Here is an 11,588-nt window from a genome sequence, read left to right on the forward strand (position 1 = left end):
CCTGCTACTCCAGCTCTCTTCCTTGAGAACGCCTCCAAAGCATACGCACACTTTACTGAAAATCCCCCTGCATAAGCAGGATCCTAAGCCACCTCTCAGGATTCCCCTCTCTTCTTAAAAAATAGGTTGTTGTAGAATATTATTTCAAGGTGTGTTACTTTTGCTTATGTTGCATTTGTATAACTCTGTGAAGCTGTGTTACTGTGCCTGTGTAAAACACTTGATGGTCTAATAAAGACAGGAACAGCCAATGGCAAGGCAGGAGAAAGGATAGGCCGGGCTGGCAGGCAGAGAGAATATATAGAGGGAGAAATCTGGAAAGGTCTAGGAACGAGAAAGGAAGGAGAAGGACATCAGGGGCCAGCCAGCCAGCTACACAGCAATCTTACTTCTGTAAGATTTACAGAAGTAAAAGAATGGAAAAAGCCCAGAGGCAAAAGATACACGAGTTAATTTAGGTTAAGAAAAGCTGGGTTGGGGATTTAGCTCAGTGGTAAAGCGTTTGCCTAGCAAGCACAAGGCCCTGGGTTCAATCCTCAGCTCCAAAAAAAAAAAAAAAAAAAAAAAAAGCTGGCTAGAAACTAAACCAAGCTAAGGCCGGGCAATCAGAATTAAGAATAACCCTTCATGCGTGATTTATGTGAGAGCTGGGTAGCGGGCCCCCCAAAAGAGCAAAAATCCCCAACAACAATAGATCCTCAGTTTCATTGGCAGTACACTAGTATTTCACATTGTCTCTTGAGGATAGGTAGGGCTGTGTTCCCATCGAGGATGTGTGGGCTAAAGTGTTAAACGGGACCTCCAGAGAAGGTGCTAGAAAGAAAATTGTTCGGCTAGAAGAAGACTTCTTTTAACCTTCTGTGGTTCTTCCTTTATGCTGCTTGGAATGCAGAAGCCACGGCAAAAAGCTCAGTTAGCCCTAGTAAAGCATGAGGCAGCCTGGAGACTTAGCCTCGCATCCTTAGGACAGAGCAGCAAACAAGCAAATGAATGAATAGACGGGATTCGACTCAGTGACATTATGGAGATAGAGCGCTATTCCTGGGATATTTGCTGCCGAACCTTTTCCCTTTCCGTGTGAGAAGATAAATATCTATTTTGCTTAAGCACTGTGATTTGATGTTTCCCATTATACATGGCAAATTTTAATCCAAAGAGTGTACATGCTTTCCCCCAAATTATGTCTATTTTGATGTTATGCCTTTAAAAGTAAATACTAGCATTAATGAATAATCAAAGAATAGCATGATGACCTCATGACAGCAGTGAGCACAGTCAGCTTCTGAACGTCCTATCAGAGCCATATTAATCTTTGAAGGTTGAAGCTTGATGCTCCTTAAGGAGGGCTTAAGTTGTGTCTGTATATTTCTTTTGTTGCCTGTCCTCAAAAACTGAATACAGAAGTGCTTGGCGGCTCAGGCAGCCTTATGCAACAACCATCCACCTGGACCCACCTGGGCTCCATGTCTGACACACCAAGGATAGAAGTCCCATTTTCTGTGGCCTCTGGGATCTGCTCACATCCCTGGCTACGGGCTGGCTGAGTTTCTTCGTGTTCTAAGAACGTTTCTGATTCAGAACCATTAGGCTGAAGATGCAGCATCTTCGCTGAAACCTATAAGAGGTAATGAATGTGCCTCTCTCATACAATGCTCTGGACATCCCACTGTATTGGTCCAGAGTTTCCTCTGCCCACGCATCTTTCTATCAACTCCTCCGGGCTTCATAACTTAATCTGTGCTATGCACCCCTTCATCAGTCTGGTGATCCCCTTTCAGGAAAAAAAAAAAAAATGTCTTTACCTGCAAAAATAAAACACTTGAGATTGCAAGCCAATTATATTGAAATATACCTTTCAAAATATCTTTGGAATATATTCTAAGATGTGCCTTCTTATTAAGACATTCAATTTCAAGATGTCATGGTAGGTCTAATAATTACCATGATTTTAAAGTAGAATTGGGGATAAATGATATTTTGAGGCATGTAATGACTGTCAAGTTAAAGAAAAATGTCTGTGATTTCTACTGAAGATAGAATCAGAGATAAAGTTAATTCAACTGTGGTTTGCAGTCAACATTTTTAATGAAGGAAAATACTAAATTTCAAGCAAGGATTATGAAAATAAATCTGTGATTTTTTTTTCTTATTGGCCTTCTGTACCTCTCAACTCTAAGTGCAGATTGACAGGCTCCCAAGTTAAGACCCCTGCTTAAATCATCAAGGAATCCCCATGATTCCTGCGTTCCATCAGAGACCTCATAGGAATTCTGTCTAGGACATGATTAGATGCCAGGCAGGAATGGACCTCAATTTAGCACCTTTCAGAATGCAGGGATCTAGCAAAAGCTATGATGTGCTGGATCTCTGATTCTGGTCATTGTTATCCAGACAGGCCTGTGCTGTGAGATGAACTTGAAAAGCAGCCCAAGATTGCAGACATAGGATAGAGCACAGGTTAAGGAAAAAATGAAAACTAGGTGTGGCTCATGACTGTAACTCCAGTTTTCATGAAGCTGAGGCAGAGGGGTTGCCATGAGTTGGAGGCCAGTCTGAACTACAGTGTGAAATCCTGTCCCAAAATGAATAGGATAGAACAAAGTAAGGGGGAAATGAACTATTAACGGGAACATCTTTTTAGAGGAATGAGACCCAGGCAAACTTCCATGTTTTGACTCTGTACATCTTAGATTTTGACCAGTCTGGAGATAAAAGGCTTCAGTCTCAAAGGCCCTATATAGGACATCTCGCTGAACACTAAAATCCAATATGAAATTAAAAAATAATAAAAACCAAATTCCTTTGAAATTTCCCCATAAACATTAAGCTCTAAGCTCTCACTCAAATCCAATTTAAGTGAAAGACATCTGTACAATAAAATAGTGCTTGATTAGAACAATTTAAGGAAATAGGTCTGGTGTCATTGTCTACTATTAAAGAGACAGGCGCAAAGAAAATAAGATGAAGAATTTTTCACATAGACTGTGTTTTGAATTGTTTTCAAAGATGTTAAAAGGCAGCCTGATGGTTATTCATAACAATGGGCTATAAACCAGTCTTGGAGCCATTTTTGAAAACTGTCTTCAAATCAGATCAGTGAAATTAAGAAAAAGAAAAATAATCCTGAGTTTAAAAATACACTTTCAAGTTAAATTTGAGGATAATACTATCTTTCCATAGAAAGTTAAATTCTAAGCCTAGGCATGATAATAAATACCTGTAATCCTAGCACTTGGAAGAGGGAGGCTCAAGGATCCATCCTTGGCTACATGAGACCCTGTCATAGGGCAAAACAAAATTTTTTTTAAAAGATACATTCTATTGAGACAGTTTACTATCAGGATTTTCACCAACAGATATAGAAATCATATGGAAAGTTTATAACTGCAGTTCTGAACACATATTACACCCGAGTGGGGGAGACCACTTTAAAACTTTGCTCTGCACATATTCAACTGTGTGAGGCTGGGCTAGTTACTTAGCCTCTCTGATCTTCATGCATGGGAATTGCGTCTATAGCAATTCTCTTATTATAAGCATTTAAGATGGCCAGGTGGTGGTGGCGCACACCTTTAATCCCAGCTGGAGAGACTGGAGAGACAGAGACAGGTGAATCTCTGTGAGTTTGTGGCCAGCCTGGTCTACAGAGTTCCAGGAGAGCCAGGGCTACACAAAGAAACCCTATCTCTTAAAATGAAGAGAGGAAGAGGAGGAGGAGGAGGAGGAGGAGGAGGAGGAGGGGAGGAGGAGAAGAAGAACTTAAGGAAATGACTATATAATACCTGATAGACACTTCATCTTTTGTCATCAAAGAATTCTTATAAGGACTAGACATGATATGACCTACAAAGTTCTTGGCATTGTGCCTGGTATATACTTAATAAATGGTAGCATCAGAAATAGCAGCATCAATATTGACTAACGTCTAAGAATATTGGAAGTCATGCTGATGATAGCATTAACATAATGTTGATTTCAGTACGTGGGTATTGGTTTTTGGATTTCAGGACTGGTATCACTATGGTATTATGGCTTTACACATGCCCAGATGAAGAGGCTGTCTTCAAAATGCTGTTGCTCTGAGAAACCTCTTTCCTGATATATTGTTAAGAAGGTAAGAGGCCTGGGGTGTAGTTCAGAGGTACAGCATACACTCAGTATGTGTGGGGCTTAGATTCAAGCCTCACCACCACCAGGAATAGGAAGAGGAAGAGGACAAGAACAAGGAAGTGATGAGGACTGGGAACCAACGTACATCTTTGAGCACGTGACAGTCTTGAAAGTGGACCATGAGTCAGCATTTGCGATGCTGTGTGGTCATAGCTGCAGACCTAGTACCACCTCAACGTTCATGCCCTTGCCTGGCCATGCAAAATTCTACCTGACAGTCACACAGCCTTCCTTTGACTCTTGCACCAGACTGAAGTCTTGTAATAAGAGAAAAGAAACACAGGTACTTCTGCACCGTGTTAGGTTCACTAGAAAAGGGGAGCTGGAGAGATGGCTTAGCTGTTAAGAGCAATTTCTGTTCTTCCAGAAGATTCAACTTCTGTTCCCAGCACCCACATCAGCTGGCTCATAACCGCTTGTAACTGCAGCTCCGGGAGATCTGATGCCCTATTCTAGGCACTCTCCCACATGTGGCAGACACTCACACACTCACACACACACACACACACACACACACACACACACACACGCACATGCACACACACACACTCACACATACATTCACACACCCATGCACACACACTCATACATATGAACACACACATACACTCACACACACATGCACACACACTCACACATATACACACACACACACACACACACACACACACACACAACAACTTTTTTAAAAAAAGAAAATCCACCGGGCGGTAGTGGCGCACGCCTTTAATCCCAGCACTCGGGAGGCAGAGCCAGGCAGATCTCTGTGAGTTCGAGGCCAGCCTGGGCTACCAAGTGAGTCCCAGGAAAGGCGCAAAGCTACACAGAGAAACCCTGTCTCGAAAAACAAAAAACCAAACAAACAAAAAAAAGACGCTGCAAAAAAGAAAATCCAAAGTTTCGTCAATTTGTAATGAAGAAAAACGTTTTCAATAAAATCCGTCATATAGGATGCCAGTGATAAGGTCTCCAACTTGTTCTGTCCCCGGGAATAGAGAGTACCCTCAAATCCACTCATAGACCAACAGTCAACTATAAGACGGTCATGAGAAGTGCTCCAGTTTCCACACCCACACTAGTTTCTGAGCTTGCTATCTCATAGTGGCCAAAAGCATCACGGCCGTGTAAACAATGAACTCAGTCACCATTAACTATACACGCTTGGCATACGCCAGGTATCTTTCACAAAATATCCCTGTGTCTTATAACAACCGTGTGAAGAAGGCATTGTAATCTCCAACTCATACGTAAACACCAGATTTTAAGTAACCTCACCCAAAGTCGCGGGTGACTAAGTAGGAAAGCTAGGAACGAAGTTCAAACAAGCCTAAGTCCTCTCTGCCCCAGACCACTTTCCTATCCCCCCACTTCAACTATGGCTCCACACACTGTGTTTCTCATGTATGAACTGCTGGGTTTGATTCCTAGTATGCACACATACACACACACACACACACACACACACACACCCATACACACACACACACACACACACACACACACACACACACACACACACACAAAGCCGTGGACCATAGAGAGGGTGGTGGCAAGAAAAAGAAATAAAATAAGAACAATAAAAGATGGCCACCCGAGCGACAGAAAAATCTGGATAGCTTAGAGAGTATGAGAATAAGGACAGCTGTGGGAGAGCTGTGCTTGCCACTGGAGTAGTGCAGACTAGGGGTACAGACCAGAACAAACGCCAGCTCCCCATCCCCCACCTCCTACTTAGGTACACACACTAGCTAGTGACTTGGATAAAGAAGACACATCTGCCGGGCGGTGGTGGCGCACGCCTTTAATCCCAGCACTTGGGAGGCAGAGCCAGGCGGATCTCTGTGAGTTCAAGGCCAGCCTGGTCTATAGAGTGAGATCCAGGAAAGGCGCAAAGCTACACAGAGAAACCCTGTCTCGAAAAACCAAAAGACAAAAAAAAAAAAAAAGAAGAAGAAGACACATCTATCAGTGATAAGTGCCAATTAGACCCAAGCATCAAGGCACAGAGGATGGCTGGATGTGTCAACTGTCCCAGGCACGGGCAGTATCCATGTACCCTTTATGAAGTGTACCCTCTGACCCAAGGTAATTGGGACCGTCCCTGCAAAGACACCTGCGTAGATCCTCTACACGTGAGCTATTTGTATAGTCTCCCCTCCAGGAAAGAGGCATGCCTAAGACTTGAGCACGTTGAGACAACAGCTTTTATTGAGATGCAATAGGGAGAGAAGGGACACAAAGGCTGAGGTCCAAGAAAGACTCAGGGCACCCTGAAGTTTCTCATTAGAATCTTACCCCCTGGCAGGGCGGTGGTGGCTCATGCCTGTAATCCCAGCACTCGGGAGGCAGAGCCAGGTGGATCTCTGTGAGTTCGAGGCCAGCCCGGGTTACAGAGTGAGATCCAGAACAGGCACCAAAACTACACAGAGAAACCCTGTCTCGAAAAACAAAAAAAAATAAAAAATAAAAAAAAATAAAAAACACCAGAACCTTACCTCCTCTTAGGGCTAACGACGGAGCTCATTTGGTAGAGCACATGCCTAGCACGCAAAAAGCTGTAGGTTCAATTCCCAGCATCACATGAACCTGGGACAGTGGCTCATGCCTATACTCCAAACTCTTAAGGGGATGGAGGAGGCAAGAAGATTCGAAGTTGAAGGTCATCATCAGCCACACAGTGAATCTGAGGCCATCCCGGAACACAAGAGACTAGGTCCCAGAAGAGAGAGAGAGTTACCTCCTCTTGCGTTTTACATCATCTTCTCAGGGCGCGTTTTCCCTTTCCTCCTATCAAACCAAAGCTCTGCCACAGGGATCCAATGAGAGCGACCTCAGAACTCCCACCACTCACGCACATCTTTTACACTTCTCACCCTCCCTCTCTCCCCTTCCCCATCAGGGTCTTTTCCCTTCAGCTTAAATATTTAAAAGAAAAAAAAAGAAATCTTGCTCATCTAACCTATACATATTATAAATGAAAGGTTTTCTGCTGCTGGGAACTCACCAGACGAAAATCCCATAAGAACCGTGTGCGGTGGGAAAACAATCTCTGAGCTAGCATGTCCCTCCTTCACCCATTCAAGCTGCTCCTGAAGAAGTCTCAATAAATAAATAAAAATAAATAAACAGAAAAAGAGTTCCTAGTCACTCCTGCTGGGAGCAAAAGAAGGAAGAACCAGAAACCTAGGATTTTCTCCAAAGACAAAAGGAGCAATTATGTAGCCCGCCTCTGCACCTGCCTGGAGTGGGGAGGGGTACTGTGAACCACCTGTCCTCTGTCCTCCTGTACCAGGCCAGTGGCCCCGAAGTATTAGGAATCAGAACACAGTGCATCGGTTCTGCTAAACGCAAAGCTGTTCTTATGCCGCTCTGGGCATCGCCTCTGGCTTTGTCTGCTGAGGACTGGATTCTAGTTGCTGAAATTGCTTGGTCCGGGCAAGAATTTGATGGAGAAAGAGAATAGCATCCAATTCCTCCCTTTGTAGGGGAGGATGTGAGCAATAACCACCTTTCCCACCAAAACCACTTCTCAGCCTTTTATTTCTTGCAGAAAAATACATCTCCCCCAATACACACACGCACACACACACACACACACACACACACACACACATGCTGCATAGCAGCTTCAAGAGCCTTAAAGGAAGCCTCCAGAGACATCTCCTAGTTGTCTTCGATTTATTTTTCCCATTCTTGACTCTGTCGTAAAAAATAATTACAGTGACAGAGACTTGTACCACCGAACCGCGTACAGCGCGCGCTCCTTATTAAGCAGCACAATGAGAAGAGAGGCCATCAAATGTAACGTCTGATTTTATAATGCATGTCATTGGACTGGAACCCCGAACTCTGCTCACAGACACTCACCCTTTGTTGTTGAAGTGGCCTAGCCGTGTGCAATTTTTTTCAAAATGAGGGGAGTCATTGGCAGGCTGAGTTCTAGTCCAAACGCTTATTGTAATTAGCCGTGTGACTTTGGCCAGGCCCATCAGCCTCTTTGCGGCTCAGTTTCCTCAGACACAAGATGAAGTTACTGAACTAGAAAGCTCTCTGGTTTATCCTCCGTCTCTAAAATTCCACAGTGTTATGATGGTGCCAGTGCTGAGGGTTCTTCAGCGTTAGTAAAAAGACCCTGGGAAACTTACACAACCCCAGAAACTTGTCCCACGAGCTAGTTCTGCGAATTTTTCTTGCCCCAGACTCCCAGGCTTAGCCTACGCGTTTCACAATCATGGTATGGTTTTGTCTCTGAACAAGGGAAGCATCGCTAAAGTAGATAATGCTATCTACACAAAAGTAAACTGAGGCTTAGGTTCCCACTCCGCAGAGCTGGAATTCAAATAGCTAGGCCCTGTTCAATTCCACAGTCTGGGTTCTCTTACTTTAAAAATATATTTATTTTTATTCTTGTTAACTATGTGTGTGTGTGAGAGAGAGAGGGTTGTGTATGTGTGTGTGTGTGAGGATGTGTGTGTGTGTATGTATGAGGGTGTCTGTGTGTGAGAGGGTATGTCTCTGTGTGTGTGTGTTCTGTATGAAGGCATGCATCTGTGTGTGAAAGTGTGTGTCTGTGTGTGAGAGAGTTTGTCTGTGTGCATATGTATGAGGGTATGTGTGTGTGTATATGAGGGTGTATGTGTTTGTGTGTGTATAAGAGTATTTGTGGGTATGTGTGTGTATGAGGGTGTGTTGTGAAGGTGTGTTGTGAGGGTGTGTATGTGTATATGAGTGTGTGTGCGTGTGTGAAGGTGTGTGTATAAGGGTATGTGTGTGTATGAGGGTGTGTGTGTATATGAGGGTGTGTGTGTGGGTGTGTGTGTATGAGGGTGTGTGTGTATGTTTCATCTTCACATTCCTCTTCATTTTTCTTCTACTTCTCTTCCTCCTCCAGCTAAACTTCCTTATCAATTGATTTTTTTTAATAATCTCTTTCTCATGAAATAAAAATGTAAACGGCTACCAATATTTCTGTTACTAAAATTAATTGGCTATTTTAATACCTGATAAACTGGAGTTTTTCTGATTTATTCTGGAAGCCAAAGATCTTATAGACGTGCTCTGGAATGATTTATCATCTCCGCACAGAGACGTCAGTGGGGTGTGGTGTGTGGGCTTTGGCTTTGAGCAGATGGTTGCGAGCTCGGTGACCTGGGGCTCAGTTAGCCAACTTCACCATTAATGGGCTGGCGTGCACCCTAGCACCTGGCTTTTTATGTGAGCTTGGGAGATGGTGCTCGGGTCCTTATCCTTGCGTGCCACACTCTTTACCAGCTGAGCCATCTTGCCAGCCCAAAGATGGTTAATCTTCATCACAGCCTTGAGTCGATTTAGAATCACCATGGAAACACATCTCTGGGTATATCGAGGAGGGGGTTTCCAGAGAGGTGTAGTTGAGGAGGAAAAACCCACCCTAAATGTGGACAGCACTATTCCACGGCCCCGGGCCTGGACTGAAGGAAAAGGAGACCGTGAGCTGAGCACCCACTCCACCTCTCTCTGCTTCCTGACTGCAGGTCACTGCAACAGCCTCCTCGGGCTCCCGACGCCACACTGTCCCCACCACAAACGACTGTGTTCCTTCTTTCATTGTGGACCAAAATGACCACTGCTTCCTGATGCTGCTTTTTGTCGGGTATTTGCTCAGGGGAAAGGAACTAATCCATGGGTTTACTTGTCAGCTAAACAGAGGCAGCAACAGCTGTCTCAAAGGGTAAACCAAAAGGACCTAAGGAACTTCTGGAGAGCTGGAAGAGTAAGAGGTGACATTTATAAAACGCTGACTCGGAATCAGGGAATACACGGAATACTTCTTCCATTATCTGACCAACTGCATGAGAACTAAGTCCTGGCATAATGCCCATTTTACAGATGATAGGACTATATAGAAAAAGATTCAGTGACTGGCCAGGCCCTCAGTTTGCAAGTGTCTGGGCAGTCTCGCTTCCGGGTGCAGTCTCTGTTGTCTCAAAGGAACGCTCCCAGCGTGGAAGCCAAACTCCGAAAGGATGTATTTCCTTCACCTCTCTCCACGTTTTAAGAGATTTGTGATGAGATGGAATAATGGTCAACGCCGTTACTTGCTGAGGTGAGTTTAATTTTCCACTTTGGAAGTCGTAAATTTTGTACAAAACACGAAGGTATCTGAGCGCTGGCAGTGAACAATGGCCCACTTCCCACTGAGAAGCTTTAAATAAGGTCTGTTTTAAATAGCATGCCCTGGAGTGTTTGCCACAAAAAAATTGCTAACCATTTGTCAAGTGAGCTATGAGTGTGGGGAAGGGGCATCTCACTGACCGGCTTGTTCTTTTGACATCCGGTAAATAGGCCATCGCTGAGGCTTTTATCTTCAATATCAAATAATTTTCTGTAAACTTGACTATGAGAGTACTCTGAAGCCAGATTAGTCCTATTTTTAGGCGGGGGAGTGTTTAGGCCTTTGAGACCCTGACTGAGTTTCTTTCTTCGTCATTTGGTGTTTATCAGAAGACGTTAATCTCACAAATGAAAGAAAAGGAAAAGGTATGAAGAAGAGAGAGGAAAGAATGAAGGAAGAAAAGGAAGGGAAAGGTGAGAGAGGGTGGGGATGTGATGATCATGGGAAGCAGAAAGAAAAAGAAAATGGCTTCGAGCTAAAGCAAAGGGTTAGGGCCACGACTATCAAGTTTGTGAGAGACCGCCGCTCTTAAAAACATCAGTTGCCAGCCGGGCGGTGGTGGCGCACGCCTTTAATCCCAGCACTGGGGAGGCAGAGCCAGGCGGATCTCTGTGAGTTCGAGGCCAGCCTGGGCTACCAAGTGAGTTCCAGGAAAGGCGCAAAGCTACACAGAGAAACCCTGTCTCGAAAAACCAAAAAAAAAAACAAACAAACAAAAAAAAACATCAGTTGCCTCATGTGATGGCCTGTGCCCATAATCCCAGCACTCGAGAGGCTGAAAGAGAAAAATCTCAAGTTCAAGACCAGCCTGAGCTAGAGGAAGACTCTTCCTACAAGGTGGCGGGGGATAAAAAGAAATGAAACATCTTACTGAAGGAAGAACACCGTTCACACATTTACTTTAAGTATTGAATCTCACGGGTATACTCTGCAGCTCTCGGGATGAAGGAACCAACCAGTCTCGTTCTGCAAATGACGGTGGGAAATGAGCGGCTTCGCTGGAAATAAAATGTGTCAGTCACTTAAGTAGGAAACAGGGAGGGAGGGAACAGAGTTTGTGGAGGTGGAAAACCAGATAAGCAGTATGACGTCATGGCACACAGGATGAGACAGAGCTGTCCCTTGTAGGTAGAGATGGTCAGCTCTGGGCTTAGCTTCAGCCTGCTGCTACTCAAGTGCCTATGTGGTGTAAGACAAATTAAAGTAAACTCTTTTGCTGAGTCGGAGAGCTTTCCTCAAGAATGTCCCCTCCCACTTTTGATTC

General features: G+C 44.2%; 1 non-coding gene across 1 annotated transcript; it reads left to right on the forward strand.

Annotated features, from left to right (window-relative positions):
* Positions 1 to 474: 474 nt before the first annotated feature.
* Trnaa-agc (transfer RNA alanine (anticodon AGC)) lies at positions 475 to 547 on the forward strand. The gene has a single exon. It is a non-coding gene; the product is annotated as a tRNA-Ala (tRNA).
* Positions 548 to 11,588: the final 11,041 nt, after the last annotated feature.

This window comes from Peromyscus eremicus, chromosome 18 (assembly GCF_949786415.1).
Source record: "Peromyscus eremicus chromosome 18, PerEre_H2_v1, whole genome shotgun sequence".
NCBI lineage: Eukaryota > Metazoa > Chordata > Mammalia > Rodentia > Cricetidae > Peromyscus > Peromyscus eremicus.